This window comes from Somniosus microcephalus, chromosome 4, assembly GCF_052327205.1.
Source record: "Somniosus microcephalus isolate GS21.2 chromosome 4, FLI_Smic_1.0, whole genome shotgun sequence".
NCBI classification, from domain to species: Eukaryota; Metazoa; Chordata; class Chondrichthyes; order Squaliformes; family Somniosidae; genus Somniosus; species Somniosus microcephalus.
The window spans coordinates 189,632,468-189,654,718 of NC_140990.1; positions in this window are offsets into that span (position 1 = coordinate 189,632,468).

Sequence of the window (22,251 nt, forward strand, 5' to 3'; positions counted from 1 at the left end):
CAACTGTTGAACATAGTACTAAAATCATTTAACTGTGGACATAACACCAGTAAATGGGACAGAGTCTCATCCCGTGTCCCACACACTGGGCAAGTTGCCCCCTCCACTTGTCCAATCTTGCACAAGACCGTCATGGTAAAAATCGGTTATGAGCCAATTTGAAATCCAGTTCAATCCACTCTGGACATTTAAAATTTGCCCACACTCCCTTCCAAATCCTGTTGAAGTCCAGCTGTGGGTATATACTCCGCCAAAACTCCTGACCAGCAGGTGTCTTGAATCTCTATTATCTAAATACCTCATAGAAATCTCGAGTATTACAGTTGTCCAATTGGATCAACTCTCCCCCTTTCTCCAGCAGAAAGCTTGGAAAAGCAGGACGCATTTTACTTCCTTTGGAGATTGACGCATTTATTTCTTTCATCCAATCCTGTGGCATTGCCCTCACAATCTTCTCATACATGATCACTATTGCTTTTTCCTCTACCTCCTGATCCTCCTCCCACACCATGGCCTAGAAATTCAGTGGTGTTAGCACCCACTTAGCGCCTAAAGAGGTCTTTTGCACCGGCGCTGTTGGTAGCCTGGAATTCAGTGTAGCGCAAATGGTGGCGTTAGCCGGTAGCGCTGCGCCGGCACCGATGACGTCATTGGTGTGCGCAGCGCCCCGGTTCCAACGCGATGCCGGCCCGACGCCCAAATTCAGTTGCCGCCGCCTCTCCCGTAGCGGGCGCAAAGAGCGTTTGTAAAACGGGGCCTTGCAGCTCCGAGAGGCCGGGGGGTAAAGGTGGAGGTGTGGCCGGCCGCTTTCCCGGCGGCCGCTTGGCCGTACCTTCCTCCCCGGACTCCCACACCACCCCCCCCGCGGCATTGGTCTCTGACCCCCGCGAGCCCGGCACTTCTCCGTGGTGCCGGGCTCATTTGCCGGGGGAATCCAGCGGCGATCTCACGGCTGCAGGCAGCTCCTCCTTAAGAGAAGGAGGAGGCCTGCAATACCCCAGCCTGCCGCACCGCATCGGGTGGCGCTGCGGCAGCTGGACGCCTGAAATTGACTTTCAGCGCCCCAAGCGGAGGCGGCCAAACCCTGCAGTAGTGCCCGCCTCCGTCTTGGGGCGCTGCAACTGAATTTCAGGCGGGCGCTACGGGAATCCGGGCGTGCGCTAACTTTCGGGCGCTAAAGACCTGGCGCGGCGATAGCGAATTTCTAGGCCCATGTCCCTTACTATCGCTTCCGTCAACCAACCTGGAATTACCTCGTATAATACATCTTTCACACATATAATCCCAGCTTTTATAAAAGCTTGATTAAATAAAACCTCTCCTTCGATGTTGACCCACCTGCTCAAAAATAAGGGCTGTTCTAAAAATTCCCTAGCCCCCTTAGGCATAAACAGCACACTTTAAAAAAAATTGGGCCCAAGTCTCTACAACCCCCTTATAAAACCTAGGGAGAAGTTTAATCGATTTCAAAAACATATTATTGTATTCCATATACAATATCCCCTGCCCTCCTATCCCACTTCGTTTAAAAAAATGCTCAAAACAACTCTTCCAAAAACTTGTATTTAACTTCTGAAGAAATCTCTTCACCCATTTCATTCTAAAGGATTTTTTCTTCAAATCAATATCTGGGAAATTGAGTCCTCCCTGATTTCTCCATCCAATGATGGTATTGTAAGCCACCAAGGCTGGTTTCCCTTCCCATAAAAACCTCATACAAGCCTCTCGGATGGACTTTTCCGCACACTCAGGAATATCCTCCACCGTCAATAAGTACCATAGCTTAGATAGCAGGAGAGCAGACACCATTGTCGCTTTTCCTTGCACTTTCAACCACCTTCTTTCCCATCTTCCCAAAATCTTTTTAATTTTCATAACCTTCGGTTCCCAGTTTAATCGATCCACTTCATCCCTGTCTTTCTTGCACCCCATATGCATGCCCAGAACTTCCCAAACCTCCACCACCTTAAAGGGACATTCCCTCAACCATTCCCCCCGACCCCTTCCTGCAACCAGGAATTGGGACTTACTCACTCTGGCTCCTGAAGCTCTACAATATTCCTCCACTACATCCATAGCTTTCCTCACTGACTCCCCATTTCTCAATGTTAAGGTTGTGTCATCTGCATATTGGTGTATCACCGACACCAGCCCAGAACTGGGAACCACAATCCCAACTACAGCTTCTTTCTTTCGCATCATGTAACCTAATGGTTCTGCTACCAATGTGCACAACAATGGGGACAGGGGACAACCCTGTCTCACTGACCTCTGTATCGGAAAATACTTGGATAAAAAAACCATTACATTTAACACAGCTAAATATGTTTGAATAAAAAATCTTTATCCACTCAATGAAATTTTCCCTGAAACCAAATGCTTCCAAAACCTTCAATAAAAACTCATGAGAGACCCTATCAAAGACTTTCTCTTGATCTATCTTTAACACATAAGCTGTTGTGTATGTCCCTTTAAGGGAATAACTGGTCTTAGACTGCAGCACCGGCAGTTACCACCCCTGTATAAAAGGCCCTAGCAGGCTTCTGTAGTTTCAGTTTCAAGCTGCCTCTTGTTCAGTAAAGTACCTGTTAAACTGTTCTCCCGAAGTCCGTGTATTATTGAGGCGCGGACTTTACAGTGGCGACGAGTAAGTTCAAACTCACCTGCAGTGTGGCATCATCTCACGGGGATCTCGCCTGAAAGGAAGGTCCTGGAAGGTCGTAGTCTGAGCAACGGGCGTCGACCGAGGGCAACCGCCCAAAGAATCCATCGGTGTTTGGAGAATTGCGGGAGAGACTGTGGTTCCAGCGAATCGTGCTGGTAGCAGGTAGCGCGCTGACCCTTCCGGACTGCGGCGGGCTCAAGCTCGATCGAGCGGCTCTACAAATCGGGCCGCCCAGCATCGCCGGGAAAAGAAAACAAGAGAGAGAGGGTGGAGCGAACAGGGCGCGGTCGGTGCTCGAGAACAGGACAGCAGAGAGAAACTAAACGGGGGGGAAGGAAAGCGAGATGCGCCAAAGCTGTGGGTCGCCGCCATTACCCCGTAGAACGCTAGGAGCAGCGTGGCAGTAAGGGGAAGAAGCAAAAGCGCGGGAGGCGCCATTTTATCCCGTTGGGGAAGAAGCAAAAGCGCAGGAGGCGCCATTTTAAATCGGCCAAGATGCCGAAAAGTGGCAGTATCACTGCTTTTGACAACGAGGTAGAAGACTGGACCATGTATGTGGAAAGAATTGAAGTGTACTGCAAGGCAAATGAGGTGGCTGATGGAAAGAGGGCGTCGGTATTATTAAATCTGATGGGTGCGAGTACGTACGGCCTATTGCGGAATTTAATTACCCCAGCTAAACCAATGGAGAAAAGTTTTGAGGAGATTGTTCATATCTTACAGGAACATCTAAGCCCTACACCACTGCTGATAGCAGAAAGATTCAAGTTCCATAAAAGAAACCAGCACAAAGATGAGAGCAATGCTGACTATCTTACGGAACTATGCAAGTTATCGAAGCACTGCCAGTTCGGAGCAGGACTGGCAGACACCTTATGGGATAAGTTTGTCTGCGGGCTCCAGAGTGAAGGAACCCAGAAACGACTACTTTCAAAAAAGGACCTGACGCTAGAACAGGCTTTCAGCGTGGCAGTATCCTATGAAGCAGCAGCACGGGGAGCTGCGGAAATACAACAGAAACCACAAGAATACAGCGCTAACGAAATGGCCTATGGAGCCGAAAAGTGCTATCGCTGCGGCAGAACAACCCATGAGCAGAAGGACTGCTGGTTTAAAGACAAAATATGCAGGCAATGCGGGAAAATGGGACATATAGCAAGAGTCTGCAGGTCGGGAAAGAAGACCAACACGACAAGAACTACTAAGGAACAGTACAGGAAAGTAAAGAAACTGACAGATAGTAGTTCAGAAGATCAGGAGATTGATAAGGACTCCGGGAGCAGGCGACTAAGTTGTTTAAAGTTACACAACGTGGTCACAAAAGAAGATCACCGAACCATTTGGGTCACCCTCATGATAGCAGTTGTCCCCAGTGAAGATGGAATTGGACACAGGATCAGCCCTAACTGTCATGAATCGACGAGACTATGAGCGGCTATTTTCACACATACCCTTAAAGGACACGTCCATTGTATTGAAGACATACACGGGGCCAAAAGTCTACCCCAGAGGAAAAATAAGGGTGCCAGTTGAATATAACGGCAAGGAAACACAGAAACTATACATGTATATACTACGTGATGGAGGACTACAATTATTGGGACGTGAATGGATCCGAAGACTACAATTGGATTGGCATTCCATTCTGGCACTAACTGTGACTGATAAAAAAGATGATGACGTCGCACCTGGATGTCTGTCACAGATTCTATCTGATGCGGAAGAGGTGTTCCAACAAGGACTTGGGACTCTAAAAGGAGTAAAGGCAACCATAAAGATTGAGGATAACGCAACCCCAACATTTTTCAAGGCCAGACCGGTGCCATACGCAATACGCCCAGCTGTGGAAGCTGAACTGGAGAGTCTGGAGCGTTCAGGGGTGCTGTCTAAGGTGGACTGGAGTGAGTGGGCCACACCCATCGTTCCTGTAATGAAGAAAGCATTGAGCAGCATGCCTGGGGAGCCAAGGAAGGTTCGCATCTGTGGGGACTTCAAGGTGACTGTGAACCCAGTCCTGCACACAGTACAGTATCCGCTTCCGCGGATAGAAGATATTTTCGCCTCACTATCTGGAGGGAAACGTTTTACAAAGATTGACCTGGCTCAAGCGTATCTACAAATGGAGGTGGAAGAAGCATCTAGGAAATACCTCACGATAAACACTCAAAAAGGCCTTTACCAGTACAATCGACTGGTATTTGGGGTAGCATCGGCCCCGGCTATGTGGCAGAGGGCAACGGAACAAGTCCTGCAAGGGATCCCGGGGACCCAGTGTTATTTGGACGACATCCTGGTTACGGGCGAAAATGACAATGAACACCTTGCCAACCTGGAACAGGTGCTCACGAGATTGCAGGAATATGGGCTACGAGCCAACCGTCCCAAATGCGAGTTCTTCAGGAAACAAATCTCGTATTGTGGCCACATGATTGATGAGGAAGGGTTGCATAAGTCGCCGGACAAGATTGAGGCTGTAGTCAAGGCTCCAGCACCAGAAAATGTGTCGCAACTGAGGTCGTTCCTCGGGTTGGTGAACTACTACCATAAGTTCTTGCCGAATTTATCTACAATTCTGCACCCACTGAACGTCCTCCTTCAAACTGGTGTAACATGGAAATGGAGTGATGAGTGTAAGCGTGCCTTTCAGGAATGTAAATGCCAAATCACTTCAAAAGAAGTATTGGCCCACTACAACCCAACACTACCAATTCGGTTGGCATGTGATGCGTCACCTTACGGCATTGGAGCGGTGCTGTCACACAAATTCCGTGATGGTTCAGAGAGGCCAATAGCCTTTGCATCGCGCTTGCTAACCTCAGCCGAGCGTAACTACGCCCAGATTGACAGGGAGGCCCTCGGCCTGGTGTGGGGGGTGAAGAAGTTCAATCACTATCTGCATGGGCAGAAATTCACCCTACTGACTGATCAACCCCTGGTCTCAATTTTTAACCCAAAGAAAGGCGTTCTGGTGATGACAGCGCAACGGCTGCAAAGATGGTCACTTTTTCTAGGGGCACATCAGCATGACATAGAGTACAAGGGTACGAAACAACATGGAAACGCTGATGTGCTGTCGCGCCTACCGTTGCCTATGGCGGAAGAAGCACCTGCAGTGGACCCGGTGGAGATATTCCATGCGACTATAGTCGAATGTTTGCCTGTTACAAACGCAAGTATTGAGAAGGAAACCCGAAATGACCTGACACACTCTCGGGTCTATGATTTGATGGTGAAGGGATGGCCAGCATATGGCGACTCACTGTTGCCAGCATTCTCGTCAAGGAGGGAACAGCTGTCAGTGTGCCGGGGAACCTTGATGTGTGGATCCCGAGTGGTAATTCCACCCAAGTTGAGAGAGAGAGTACTCAATGAGCTTCACGAGGGTCATCTGGGAGGGGTAAAAATGAAGAGCCTAGCCAGGGCGTTTGTGTGGTGGCCAGGAATCGATAAAGAAATCGAGGATATGACCAAGAGATGCACAGGATGCCAGAAGGTCCAAAACGCTCCACCACAGGCCCCGCTACATCCATGGGAGTGGCCCTCATCTCCATGGCAACGGGTACACATTGATTTCGCTGGTCCATTTATGGACAATGTTTCTAATCGCTGTGGACGCCCATTCGAAATGGCCAGAGGTCATTAAAACGTCCTCCACCACCACGGAGAAAACTATTGCAGTCCTAAGGACCATCTTCGCCAGGAATGGGTTGCCAGAACAGATCTGTTCCGACAATGGCCCACAGTTTGTGTCTGAGGATTTCCGGAGGTTCCTGAAGAATAATGGGGTGAAACATTACACATCTGCCCCATATCATCCAGCCACAAATGGATTGGCTGAGAGGTTTGTTCAGACCTTTAAAAAGGCAATAAAGGCAATGTATAATGACGACATACCACTGCAACACAAGGTGGATAACTTCCTGTTTGCTTACCGGAATGCGACACATGCAGTAACCAACCAAACTCCAGCCGTACTGTTTTTCAACCGGAGACTAAGATGTCACTTGGATTTGCTCAAACCAAACATAAGACGAGATATTGAGGATAAGCAGTTCCAGCACATAAATGAGAAGCCAACCAGGAGCTTCAAGATAGGGCAACCCGCGACTACCGAACAGAAAAATGGCAGCCAGGAACGATATGCACACAGCAGGGACCACTAATGTACACAGTGGACGTTGGAGAGAGCATCGTGAGACGCCATGCTGACCAGATTCTAGAGTCACAGGAACAAGCCAAACCTGTACCACAAGCATGTGCACCTGGTAATGAGCCCGAAGTACAGATTGCGTCTACCTCAGAAGCAGGGGTATTGGAAGCTGACGAACCAACCAATGACAATGAGCCAGAATTGACTCCACCGCCAGAACAGGATACTCGAGAAAGGCGCTATCCAGTCCGGATCAGGCAGCCTCTTCAAAGACTGAACTTATAAATGACTATTTCAGTTGATGTATATATTACTGAGAAAATTGTAATTGTAATTAGTTATTATTTAGTTGTTAAATGAATGTTATGTACTGTTTATCTAAAAGGGGAGGAATTGTTGTGTATGTCCCTTTAAGGGAATAACTGGTCTTAGACTGCAGTACCGGCAGTGACCACCCCTGTATAAAAGGCCCTAGCAGGCTTCTGTAGTTTCAGTTTCAAGCTGCCTCTTGTTCAGTAAAGTACCTGTTAAACTGTTCTCCCAAAGTCCGTGTATTACTGAGGCGCGGACTTTACATAAGCCTCCCTCCCACTCTCTTCCATGAGCTCTACCGCACCTCGGATTGAGACCACAGAGCCTGCGATGTCCCGGCTTATGACTCCATTGGACTGAGAGGGCATAACTATCTGCGGCAACACCTCATTCATTTGCCATAACCCTCGCCAAGATCTTATAATCCACATGTAATAATGTGATGGGCCTCCAATCCTTCAGATCCCTTCTATCCCCTTTATTTTTATATAAGCAAAGCTTATGACATCTCTCCTCATAGATGGGGCTAGGCTTCCCTCAATATTAATTTCCTTAAACCTTCTAAGAGGACTTAAAATCTCAAAAAATTCTTTATAAAATTCTGCAGCCTCAGCTCAGGACCACGATGTCCCTGTTGGTGGCAGTGAAGGTGACAGTGGCTCTGAATTTCTATGCCAGCAGCTCCTTCCAGGCTTCAACAGAGGATAGCTCCCAGTTTGCTGTCCATTGCTGCATCCGGGAGGTCACAAATGCACTGTACAAAAGGAGAAGGGAGTACATCTCTTACCCCATGACCCGAGACAAACAGCGTGAACACGCATGTGGCTTTACTAGGATTGCGGGCCACCCATGGTTCAGGGCGCCATTGACTGCACGCATGTGGCATTGCGGGCACCTCATCACAATGCAGAGGTGTTCCACAACTGCAAGGGCTTCCACTTTCAGAATATCCAGTTGGTTTGGACTACAGACAGCGCATCCTCATCGCCAATGCCCGCTATCCTGGCAACAGCCACGATTCATTCATCCTACGCCAGACTGGTGTCCCAGACCTCTTCCAACTACCGCATCAACCTCATGGCTGGCTCCTCGGGGACAAAGGTTATCCACACTGCACCTGGCTGATGACACCGCTCCGTAACCCCAACACTCCTGCTGAGCTCGCATACAATGAGAGCCATAGCGCCACCATGAACGTAATTGAGCAGATGATTGGCGTCTTGAAACAACGGTTCCGGTGTCTTAACCACTCTGAAGGAGCCCCGCAGTACTCTCAAGAGCGAGTCTCACTTTTCATTGTTGTGTGCTGCATGCTGCACAACCTTGCAATTATGAGGATCCAGCCATTGCCAGGAGGAGGAAGAGGGAGAGGAGGAGTAGGCGGAGGAGGAGGATGAAGAGGAGGATCAGCAGCACCAACGTGGGAGGGAGGTGCTCAATGTTGCCTCTGTAAAGGCCGTCCGTGAACGCCTGATAAGACACCGCTTCTGACGAATGACAGAGAAGATGGCTTCTGGGATGAAGAAGCACATCATCGCAAGCATCCTGCAGCCCCTATTGCCGGGCAAAGCTCCAATGAGTCAAATCAGCAAAGTTGTAAAGTTCCAATAAATTTTTTTATTTATATTACGAACTCTGTCTTATTTATTCAGGACAAACAATTAGAAACAAACACAACAATTCATAAAATAACAAAACTCGTTCTTACCATATCGAGATAAGTGTCCACACAGTAAACAAATATATTAAGATGGACATCAAACTTTGCCACAAACATTCCCCCCATTTATTACATAATTTTAACTATTCGGCCTTCGAGGGTGATCTCCATCCCCTGCGCACTTCTCCCTTTCCCACCCTACTGCTCCTCCGTAATGTGGTCCAGTGGCTGCAGCAAGGCTGGCGGAAGGCTGCTTAATCTCGGATCCAGAGACTGCAGATGGCCTTGCAGAATGCCCTCGACCAGCTCTGGGCCTGGAGGCCCCGGCTGCAGACTGCATCAATTCTGCATGGGCAGCAGCCATCTGGGCTGGCTGTGTTACAGGCTGTGGCAAGTGCAATGGGGAAGTGGCAGTGGTGGGAGCAGGAATGCTGTCATCCTGAGAGAGGACAGCAACTCCCTGCTCGACCGACACACTGGCTCTCCCCCAACACACTGCCACTCCCACGGGGCAGAACCTCAGCATCTGGAGCAATCTGCTCGAGCACAGATTGCTGGCCTGCTGTGGCACCGTGAGATCCCAGGTGGACTGTGGGTGACCCAGTGAGGATGGCAGCAGTCAGTGCTTGCGTGACATCAATCTGAGACTGCATCAGAGCAGTCTGAGACTGGATGGCACCAGCCAATGACTCGATTGCAGCACTAAGCCGTTGCGTTGCGTCGGCCTGTGCTGCAATGGATCCTGCCATCTCACACATTACACGCAGCATGGGCTCTGGTTCCCCATGGTCTCCCTGCAATTCAACCATCCTCTGCAATGAGGCAAGGATGGGTTCAAGGGTTTGCGTACAGATGGCAGCTGTGCTGGTGGCGGACCCCTCCATGCTCCCAGCCAGTGCATCCATGCTGTCGGACACCCTTGCCATTGCACCCATGAGCTCCGTATGCATGCCCATCGCCTGTATATTCATGGCTGCAATATCGAAGTCCTCATCCGAGTCCTGTGCAGCAGAACTCGTGCGCGTACTCACCCTCCAGATAGATGGCCCCCGAGCTTCCCTTCCCCCATGGCGTTGCTGCAGCCCGCTGGGTCCTGGAGCTTCACCCACATCAGATGTTAACCCCCTGCTCCCCTCCAGGGAACACGTGGCTCCAGTGTAGGAAGTGTCCCCTTCGGGAGACGCAGGCGGTGAGGCTCCGGCTTCCTCTTTCTCCTCCTCTAGTGCGTTGCTGCCACTGGGAGGCTGAGGGACAGGCTGGTCAGCTGGTGGATCACTATCTGAAAGCAGGAAGGTACAAGAGTGGCTTTAGCGTGAGGGCAGGGGGGCAGGAAGGGAGCAAGGACTGGAGACAGTTAGTTAGATTGAAAGTGTAAAAATCTGGTGTTGTGAGGGGGAAGTGGTATGAGAGAGGTGAGAAAGCTGATGAACATACCGTTGCTGTCCCCAAGGGGGTCGACCTCTCCAACGGCCACGGCGCCTACTAGCTGGCTCGCGAAGAGTCTGTGAATTCTCTACTCCAATTCAGTGAGAGGGTGTAGCTCCGCCTGTCCTCCTCCCGTCCACTGGGTCTCTCGCCGGTTATGTGAAAGCTTGGCCTGCAAGAAAAAGTACAGCATATGAGTGAGTGTGCAGCCATGTGTTTGGCAGATGTGCCTACCATAGTTGATTAGCTGTTAATGTCTGCAAGGTGTGGGATGTGCATGTGAGTTTTATGAGATGGCCATAGTTGTTGGATGAGAGTTGGGCATTTGGGTATTTAGACCGTCTGTGCACACAGTGAAGTTGAGATGGTGGGATGTAGAGGTAATGAAAAGCAGGTACTCACCCTGATCACCCGAGTGAGGTCGTTGAACTTTTTACAACACTGTATGTGCCCTTTGCACCAGGCTCCGCGATGACACATGCTGGGCTACCTCCCTCCAGACTCTTCTAAACTCGCGGGGCAATGGCCTCCTGCCACTCTGGAAAGAGCACTGCCCGTTGCCGTTCAACAGTGCCAACCAGAGCCACCAATGCCTGGTCGCTAAAGTGCCGAGCTCTATCCTTGGGCCTCTGAGTATCCATCACAATTGTTTCAGCAATATCTGTAGGTGCTTGCAGGCTGAGGTCAAACGGTACAATGAACAGGGAGTGGCTGTGCAGCAAGATGGACCCTCCCCTTTAAGAACTGGACGGCGCCAGTCTGTCTGAGTTCCAGGGTAATTGACATCGCCTGAGCTTCAGTAGTGTTCTGAGGTAGTGCCCCTTTCCCCGATGTTAGTGCCCTAAAAAAAGGTGTGTAGCGCTTGATTTAGCGCTCAAATCACCTTCAGGGGCGTTGGAGACGAATTCCATGGTTGGCAATGATAATTAACGCCGGGCGGGTCTGTTGGTGTATCTCACTGGGTTTTCAGATGTATTTTGGTGGGTCTGTTGGTGTATCTCATTGGGTTTTCAGATGTATTTGAATGGGTCTGCTGACAAATTCTAAACTCCTCAACAAAGGAGGAGAACGGCTGGCAATTTGAAAACCAGTAACCATAGCATTGCTGTACTGTTGGAAAAGGACCTCCCACTGAGAATAAATGTCAGCTGGCAGGGTCTTACAAGCTTACAGCTCATAAGGACTTTAGATGATGCCATAAACCACAAGAGGCATTAACTCCGAGAGTGACCTTCAGCACCTTCCAAAATACTGTTCAATTTTTACAATATACACAGTTTAGTTTTGTATACCCTTTTCAAAGGAGGGTTATTCAGTTGGCATTTTATCTTATGTTGCCTCTGCAAGTTTTTCTATTGTGCAATTCTACATCTCATCTCATGACCGGAGGAGAAAGTGCTTTACTACATTATGATGCCAGTGAAAGATTATAATGTGGGTCAGCTAACTGGTAAATAGGGTTTTAATGAGGAAACACTGAGGGACAGTGGCAGCATAGATGCAAAATTGGCTGTGAGACAGAAAGCAGAGAGTAGTAGTGAATAATTGCTTTTAGACTGGTGGGAAGTATACAGTGGTGTTCCCGACGGGTCGGTGTTGGGGCCACTGTTCCTTTTGATATTTAGTAATGATCTGGATTTGGGTGTACGGGGCATAATTTCAAAGCTTGCAGATGACACGAACCTCAGAAATGTAGTGAACAGTGAGGAGGATGGGAGCAGACTTCAGGAGGACATAGACAGACTGGTGAAATGGGCAGACACATGGCAGATGAAATTTAATGCAGAGAAGTGTGAAGTGATGCATTTTGGAAGAATGAGGAGAGGCAATATAAACGAAATGGTACAATTCTAAAGGTGGTGCAGCAACAGAGAGACCTGGGGATTTACGTACACAAATCTTTGAAGATGACAGGACAAGTTCATAAGGCTGTTAAAAAAACATGGGATCCAGAGCTTTATTAAGAGGTATAGGGTGTGATTTTATCAATGGGGATGTGATGGAGGCGGGACTGCTGCTTGTCGGGTTTTAGTCCCACCTCCATCGACGTCCAGCCAACCCATGCTATTTTCCCTTGATTGACCTTGTTTATCCCGCCCAGCGGGCTTAGCAGGCCAATTAAGGGAAAGCCGGTGACAGAGAACGTCAGCGTATGACGTTTCATCCATCAAAAATTTTTGACAGATGAATTGTCATCACTTGACAGTTTTGAGAAGCTGTCAAACACTGACATTCTCTGTTGTTTGGTGAGTCCTTGTATTCAAGACTCACCAAACCTCTTTCCTGAGCAGAAATCAGATGGCTGTTGCATCGGAGAATGCAGCAGTCACTCTGTCATCTCTGCCGTGGAGGTGAGGCAGCTCCGCAGCCTAAAGGGATGAAGCCCGGAGGAAGAAGCAAAGGTAAGTAATCTTATTAAAACACTTTAGACTCACCTCACACACTTGCACTCATCACTCACCTGCACATCGGACATTTCGGCTCCTCCGACCCCGCAGACCCACAGCTCGCCTCGCTGACCCTGATGAGGTTCGGAGCCATCGGGAAGCCCACACTTTAGGGTTCAAAATAGGGATTAGCCAAAAAACTGCCTGTTAACTGTAGGCGGTTTTTTACACACTTTTAACCCAGATCCTGCTGCTGGTCGCCAAGAGATGTAAACGGTTTTTGATCCTAGCCCAATTGCTAGACGGACGGTTCGAATCGCACCCGCTTTACAAAAGTTCTATACCCTGGAATTATTATTCAGAGTGTAAATGAAATAAGTCACGGACAGGAATGCTTCGGTGAAAAATCAAACTTATATTTATTTAGTCTAACATACACTGGATAAAACATACACTACTAAACAAAATCACTGTCTCTGTGGAGAATAAAATCCAGATTACAATCAACATACATACAGTACAAAACTGGAGTCGATAACAAGCAGTAATTCCCTTATTGCTCTGGTGGACGCTAATTCCACCCCTACCAACGAATTACCCAGTCGCATAAACCCCTTCGCCTGGCTGAACCAAACGAAGCTCTGACCCTCGGAATAGCCTAAAAGATTCACTTCTGAGAGACTATGCTTACCCCGGTTTCGATCGCTCTGCTTGTCGGCTTCTCTGGTACTTCTTAACATAAGAAATAGGAGCAGGAGTAGGCCATACGGCCCCTCGGGCCTGCTCCGCCATTCAATAGGATCATGGCTGATCTGAACCTAGACTCACGTCCACTTCCCTGCCCTCTCCCCGTAACCCCTAATTCCCTTAGCTGCTAGGAAACTGTCTATCTCCGTTTTAAATTTATTTAATGTTGCAGCTTCCACAGCTCTCTGGGGTAGCAAATTCCATAGATTTACTACCCTCTGAGTAAAGAAGTTTCTCCTCATCTCAGTTTTGAAAGGGCAGCCCCTTATTCTAAGATTATGCCCCCTAGTTCTAGTCTCACCCATCAGTGGAAACATCCTCACCGCATCCACCCGATCAAGCCCCCTCACAATCTTATATGTTTCGATAAGATCGCCTCTCATTCTTCTGAACTCCAATGAGTAGAGGCCCAACCTACTCAACCTTTCCTCATACGTCTACCCCCTCATCTCCGGAATCAACCGGGTGAACCTTCTCTGAACCGCCTCGCGAGCAAGTATATCTTTTCTTAAATATGGAAACCAAAACTGCACGCAGTATTCCAGGTGTGGCCTCACCAATACCCTATATAACTGCAGCAAGACTTGCAATAAAAGCCAAGATTCCATTGGCCTTCCTGATCACCTGCTGTACCTGCATACTAACCTTTTGTGTTTCATGCACCAGGACCCCCAGATCCCTTTGTAATGTAGCACTTTGCAGTTTCTCTCCATTTAGATAATAACTTGCTCTTTGATTTTTTCTGCCAAAGTGCATAACCTCACACTTTCCAATATTATATTCCATCTGCCAAATCTCTGCCCACTCACTTAGCCTGTCTATGTCCTTTTGCAGATTTTTTATGTCCTCCTCACTCACTGCTTTCCCTCCCATCTTTGTATCGTCGGCAAACTTGGATATGTTGCACTCGGTCCCTTCCTCCAAATCATTAATATAGATTGTAAAGAGTTGGGGCCCCAGCACTGATCCCTGCGGAACACCACTAGTTATTGATTGCCAGCCCGAGAACGAACCATTTATCTCAACTCTTTGTTTTCTGTTAGATAGCCAATCTTCCACCCATGCCAGTATATAACACCCAATCCCGTGATTTTTTATCTTGATCAGTAATCTTTTGTGTGGCACCTTGCCAAATGCCTTTTGGAAGTCCAAATACACTACATCCACTGGTTCCCCTTTATCCACCCTGTATGTTACGTCCTCAAAGAATTAAAGCAAATTTGTCAAACATGACTTCCCCTTCATAAAACCATGCTGACTCTGTCCTATTAAATTATGTTTATCCAAATGCTCTGTTACTGTTTCCTTAATAATGGACTCCAAAATGTTACCAACCACAGATGTTTGTCTTGTTGGAGCAGGAGCGAGAGAGAGAGAATGGTGGAAAAGAGTCTGTCTTTATAGGGGTCTGGCCTCCCCTATCTTTTCCCGCCAATCTATAAAATCCATTTGCTCCTGAGCACTCCGGTGCTTAATCAGTGATGGGTCATCCTCCGACCCATGCATATAGGATTAATGGCCCTAAGTTTGGGACATATCTTTTGGTCTTTGTGTTGGGAAAACTGGCTCCCTTCTGGCTGGGTGAGGCCAATGGGTTCATTGTTCTGCTTCTCTTCTGAGATGGAGGTGAGAAGTGCTTTGCATATTAGAGTGGCTTTTCTAATCAGGTTCAATGGCCCCTTCCTTTTTCAGGACTGTCGGGCGAACCCATACATGATGGACAGTTCTTTTGTCACGGCCAACTGCCATGCATTCTCTGGAGTTTTAACAAACCAGTCTTTCACTTATCTGCATAGGGCGATCCCATAACAGGGAAAATACCCTCAGAAAAATCCCATAAAGTCCACAAAAATTTTCCCGACTGAGTCCATTCTTCAGAGACTTTGCGATTCCTTCAGTCCCCTGTTTGATGCTTTTCTTTCCACAAAGCATCACGCGATGAGAAAGCAAAGGCCAAAGTCTCCCACAAATGAAGCTGTTTCCCTGATTTTACGTTTTAAAACCCCGGAACTGTACCCCTTACTGCGTGTCATAGTTCCCTTTTACCGGGTCAAAACATCAGCGAAGCAGCTTCTTACAAAATACAGAACATTAATAAGATCCACAGGACGTTACCAAAAAGTCACCGTGCACATCACACAGTACAGCATTGACAGGTGGTAACACATCACAAAAAAATGCAACAGTGCACATTGCACAATACAGAATGCAAAACTATAACCAGAATACAATACACTTGCTTACAGAACTTCGGTACATTACAGGTTTTGCAGGGAGAAACCATCATCAACACAAATCGAATTACACCTTTCCGGATCGATCTAACACCCCTTGTCACTGCGCTCGGAGCATCTGGCTCCGTCGCCTGCAGCTGGTGTAAAACAAGTAGCTTACAAGCAACAATTGTATGATAACTAATGCATGGGAACAGATGCGGATCCAGGGGGGAAAATCTCTACTCAGACCGATGTCCCACCATGGTGGCGAGACAATCCCCTTGATCTTCTCCCCCACTTCTACTGTCTTTTGCTCTAAAGTGTAAAAATGTTTCGGGGTGAGCTCAACGCTCTTTATTAACTCAGTGAGGTGTTCCGGCAGAAAAGGAATCGGGTACCCGAAATGCTCCACATAGTCCTGGAGACGCGTGAAAGGTGTTGTTCACAGTGAGATGAATGGCCGAGGGTTTGTGGATGGGAGTAGTTCGCTCTTGTGCCACTTGAACCTCAGCCTTGGGTTTGAAGCAAAAACTGCTCTCGCTCACCGGACACCACATGTCCTGGCTGTACCGGTAGCAGAGCGCACTTGTGGTGACACAGTATGTCCCGCTCCCTACGTATGCTACCTGTGGAGGTACATGATCTGGTGCCATCACTTCCATGGAGCAATTGATAGGTTCCGTGCCTGCAGAAGCAAACCCACATTCTGGTCGCGCAAAAGCATTCAAGTGCTGGGGACACAATATTACGTGTGCACCCCGGCTCTGGCATCCGGAGAGGTCAGTGCCTGTCATAGCATGCTCCCACTTTATGACATACAGCGGGACCACTTTAAAACGAACATGCACTCCTCCACGAATGACCCCGATATTCTCAACCCTCTATACCGGTGCTGGCTGGGATGACCTGCCCATTACCGGCATCCTCAATACAATTCCCATCACTGTATGGTTGGACCGCCCGCAATCTACAGGGACAGGGTAGGCTTCAGAGGCTAAACGAAGCTGGCACGGGCTCAATGAATTGCTATACGGGTGCAGCGCGGTGAGATGCTTGTTGCTTAACCATGAAGGGACATGACCTTGCCTCAGGTCCTCCAAGTTACTGCGGCCCTCGCCCAGCAACCATGCTCCATACAACACACACACCTCATGTGCAGCCTGCTCCGAGGCATTCCTCTCTTCCCATATCAAATCATTAACAGTTTTAGCATGCTTCTCCAGCTCCGCCTTGACCTCCTTTAAATGAACGGTCATTGCCTGGTCCTCATGAAGCTCTGAACCCACCATTGTATTCTCTTCCCCTAGAATCTTACGCAGTTGGTTCTTTAACCCAGTGATCTGCATCTGGAGTTGTGCATCATCCATACTATTAACAATACCTATTCCTGTACTGAACGCTGCGGCTACATCATTCCAGGTCCCTCTTCTCTGACTCCCAGACCCCACACTATCCCCAACATTCAGATTATAAAGCTGTTCTTTCTCTACATTTCCATGGTCCAGTTCATAAAATTCCTGAAACATCACTTTTAACAGAGCTTCATAAAGCTTCTCCGTCTTCCTTGGTATACCACACAGGCAGATGGACTTCAGTCAGGTTCAGGATCACCGATGCCACAGTGTAGTGCGCGTTCTGAAACAACACTTTGTCAGTAGGGATTAACACCAACCCATTCCCTGGACCCCTGGTGGTGGTGGGACACAGTCGTCTGTACCGTCGGGGCTCTGGGCGGGGGCTTCCTGGTGTATGAGATGAGCTCTGTGGCGTTGATGGTGTTTGGGGGTTTTGGGATCACACAGGAGTCCACACTCTGATCCCACCCCCGGCGTCCTGCCATCACCTGCTAAATGTGATCGACACACCCGCTGGGCAGATCTTTTCCGACTCCCACATAAATCCCTTCTTCGGATTCCCACCACTTATCCCAACACACATTCACTCCTCTCTGAGAACCCGTGATCGTCCGGTACGTGTCGTTACTTAGTCTTTCCCAGTCAGCTGTCTGGTCCCCTGTATCCGTGCTCAGTTTCCTGAGCCACCACCACCTTCCCAGTGGAATGTGTTCCTCACAGCTAAGGCACACCCGTTTACCCTCTGTTACCCTAACCCGGGAGGTGGTAACCCCTATTCTCGGGCATGGGACGGATGCTTCACCATAGGTGAACGTGTCATGGCTGGAATACCGGGTGGAATTCGACCCCAGCCATCCAGGCCATCTTCCCTCGTGGAGATAGACGCTCGCCCCTTCCTTCGAGCCACCTCCAATGGCCACGGTCGGTCCGTCTCCGCCGGTGCAGCCGAAGATAACCGATTCCTTGGTGTCTCCCCTGTGACTCGTGCTGGCTTTAATCATGACGATCAGGACTACCATGGCTGACTTCATCTTGTTCTTAGGCGTTCCCTGAAAACACACAGAATGCAACGTTGTCCTTGGGTGATGCCTCACCTTTCCAGACGCAGCTACACACGATTAAAATTCAAACTATACAGACAAGCTAAGGCAACAGACAGGAGAGATAGAAGTTATGTACAGTGCCACCCATTTCCGGGTGGCCACACTAGGTCTCCTCGACCCTGGGCCTCTTGAGACTCCGGCTTCCTTCATTCACCAGTGTGTAAGGAGGCGTCCACAGCACCCTCGGCCGTGGGATTATGGCACTCCATCTCACTCCTGCCCCCACAGGCGGAATGACTGGTCCCTCTGTGGGCTCCTCACAGCCCCAGATTAGGGGCTGGAGACCCACACCTGTAGCGCAGCTCACCACTCCCTGCTGTTTCCTCCTCTTATCAGCTCTTTCCCCAGGGTTAAAAAGCTTGCACTGATTGATATGGAACCACTTAGTGTGTCGGGGCATTTTGACTGCATATACCATCGGACTCGCCCTATCCACGATACTGTATGGTCCCATGTATAGTTCAAAAGTCCCTACCCTGGCGAAGTTTCTAACCATTACTTGATCTCCGACCTTCCACTCGTGGTGCCTCTGAGGCTCAAGCAATAAACGATTTCTACGATGTTGCTTCCCCATGTTACTGGCAGCCTGCCAATGGATCTGTCTAAGATGCTCAGGCAAATTCTTAACAAACCTGTCCCGGTTCACCTCTCTCAACTGACCTTCCGTGAGAACCGGGGCCAGTACATGGCTGGGCGTTCTCATGACCCTGCCGGTCACGAGCTCATGCGGGGAACGCCCTGTGCTTCTAGACGGGCTGGCTCGGACCCCCATCAGAACTAATGGCAAGACCGCCACCCATTTCCTAGGCGAGTCTCCCGTCTCCTTCCGTAACCTTTCCTTGATGGTCCTATTCATTCGCTCCACAATCCCTGATGACTGCGGGTTGTGTACGACATGCCATTTACCCTCTACACCTAGCATCTTCAGAGTCACCTGCATGACTGCCCCTGTGAAGTGACTCCCCTGATCGGACTCCACATACTGTGGAAGCCCCCATCTAGAGAACACTTCTCTCACTAGAATCCTTGCGGTCCCCAAAGCTGTGGCTGTTTGGCATGGGAAGGCTTCTACCCATTTAGAGAACACACCTACTAGGACCAGGTAGTACTTGTAACCCCCCCAGAGCGGTGGGCAGCAGTCCGATATAATCGACCTGTATGGACTGCCATGGTCCCTCCACTCTCCTAGTGTGTCCCATCGATACCTTCCTTTTCTGGGGGTCAGGGTTGTTTGCAGCACACACCAAGCAATCCGCACAGAAGTCGCGGACGTCCTCCCTCAGTTGCGGCCACCACCCTGCCTATTCCACCCGTTGCCAGGTGGTCTCCGGCCCGGGGTGCCCCGCTCCTGGAGCCTCGTGGGCCAACTGAAGGAATTCCCTCCGGTGCTGCTGTGGAAAACCATCCCTTCCTTTACCGTAATACCTGCCACTCCGTATGGACCCTCTACCTTATCTCCCTTAGCCAGCGTCTCCAGAACAGTCTTTAGGGTGGGATCCCGTGCCTGGACCATCTTTAGGTCCGGGGCCAATGCTACCCCTGCACTCCCTTGGGTCCCACCTCTGTCTCTGATCGCTGCTACCAGACTCGACCCATATGGATCCCAAAACGTGCCCGTTCGAGCACCCTCTTTGGCCAGCACGTCAGCCTGCTGATTGCCCTCCGCACGGGGTTCTGTCTTAGAATGGGCCTTGACTTTGTGGATATAGAAATCCCCCTGCGTTCCTATCGATGTTAGGATATGTTGCAACAATGGCTTGGTTGCTAGGGGTTTCCCGTCTGCAGATGTGAACCTGCGACGAGACCAAATGGCTAAATATTCTGTACACGAATTGCAAGTGAACATGCTGTCCGAGCAAATCGTGTAGGGTGTAGGGAACTCTTCGGGGTGGGTAACCACATACACCACCGCCAACATTTCAGCGTGCTGGGCACTCATGGTGCTCAGGAGTTTAATGGCCTTGGCAATGCCTGCCTTTGGGTCAAAAGTCCCGCATCCAGTGAGTCGCTCCTCAGCCACCACTGTACTGGACCCATCTACATAGATCTCACGGCCCGTGGGATGGATCCCAGCCTGAAACCCTATGTCTACGTCCCATACCCCTTCAACAGAACATCTGTGGTCCACCCCTGGGTAGATCAAATTTGCAGCGAGCTTGGGCTCACAGAGGCCTTTCACACTCAAATTCATCTGAGAGAGAAATAAAGTCCAGCGAGCAATGCGTGCACTGCTCACCGGGCCATCCTTTATCCTCCCATCCAGAAGCATCTGAGTGGGCATATGATGGGTTAAGAGAGTTACCGGGGTCGCCCCCGTGAAGATTTGTGATCTCCTCACGGCCCAATGTGTGGCAAGCAGGTGCCTCTCACAATTGGAGTACCCCCTCTCTACACCTGTGAGGATTCTTGATGAGTTTACCACAGGTGTAGGATTTGCAAAATTGGACTTTATATTAATAAGGGTCAAATGGCAGAAGAGGCCGTGATTTTAAAGACTGTTTTAAAAGTAGCCCAGAAAAAGGGGCATACAAAATGGCCACCAGACCATGTGACCAGCTTATTGGGACACTTTAAAATGGTTCTTGCGCAACCTCAGACAGCTTTGTGGATTCAACCCACAGCAAGTTCTGGAAGCCGTTTCTGAGAGAACGAAACCAGACCCACACGTACGCGTATGGATTAGATGCAGATCCAGTCAAGATCGGCCTGGAGACAGAGGCCATCAAAATGTTGACCCAGACAAAAGGGGACAATTTCATATTCATGAGAACAGCACCCAGGACTAGATAACGAGATCAGCAGGACATTAAAAACAATGAAGGTCATTCCAGACCAGAGATGGGCCTTTACCGGCCATCGGAAACATTTTAAAATATGATAACTACCCCGCTGTGCTCCCAGCCCGCCAAAAGTAAAACAAAGACTAACCTGATTTTGGGCGGGAGACGGAAGTTTCTGGGAGAAAGGTGTATCAGAGAGACTTTTCGGCAGTTGGGGACGAGAGTTTGAATCACAGCCAGAAGAAGAAGCAGGCATTCGCAGGAGGAAGAAGAAAGCCAACATCGAGAAGGCCATCTCGAAGCTGGCGTCCCACCCCAGGGAAACACATTGGGAGATCATCGGCTGTTACCGGAACGAGAGGCCATCGACCCAACTTGGGAGAAGAAACAAAAAATAAAATCCCCAAGAGAATAAACCTTCCAGCCACCCCGGTTGGAAGGAGAAGAGATAAAAATAAACTGAAGAAGCGATGGGAGCCAGCCCAAGGCTCCTCTAACCAGGGTCGAGCCGATGATACTCGACCCCGCCGACATCCAGGCCCGCCAGTGTCCAGCCGCCCCCGACTCCCACCTCAGGAGAGAGGTGTGGCGCAGCTCGCAGGGGCTCCACGATCCACGTGGAAACGGAAAGCCTGAAAGGATCCAACGCAGACTGGTTCAAAACCTTGCACTTCCTAGTGGGATTGGTGAGCATGTTTCTGGCCTTTCACAATCAGATCTAGATAGGTTTAATAAGGGGGTGGATTTAAGGGTACAATTAACATGAGTTGTTGTCCCTCGATGTTCCGTGTGTTTCCTTATTTCATGATGATCTTTGTAGAGTATAAGATGCCTGTATTTGCCTCAGTTAGTACTGTGTCATTATGATTTTGTTTTGTGTTTTTCCCTCCCATGTACTCTCTTATCTGCTTGCATTTGATTTGATATTTTTCCTTATGCAATAACATTTCATTTTGTTTCATCAAACTTGGTCTACAAGAGTTTTCTCTACATTGTAGTTCCTGCCTCAAAGTCCAGAGTATAGAATCTAAGGGGTGAGTGGGTCGAACCACTCAAGGTTTTACTGTGCAAGAGAGAGAGGCCTCTAGAGAGAGAAACCTCAGGGACACCTCTCAGGAAAACCCCTTACAGAAAATGGCGACCACGGCAGGACTCTGGCAGCAGGATTGCAATGTAGTAGATCCAAGTTTGAATGGTCGAAATGCAATGGATGAGTGGATAGCGGATTATGTCTTTGGCAAGGTAAATCTCACTAAACAGTGGATTTCCGATCTCTTGCTGGATGGTCGTCCGGTGGACGCAGCCATCAGGTGGACAGAGAGCAAAGAACATAAGAAGTCAGTGGAGAAGGCAGTGTGGCTGATGTGTTACAAGAAGCAGGTCCAGATCTTGGACTGGGTCGTTGCAGCACAGGCAGCCAAGATCACAACCCAGGCAGCAGAGATAGAGGA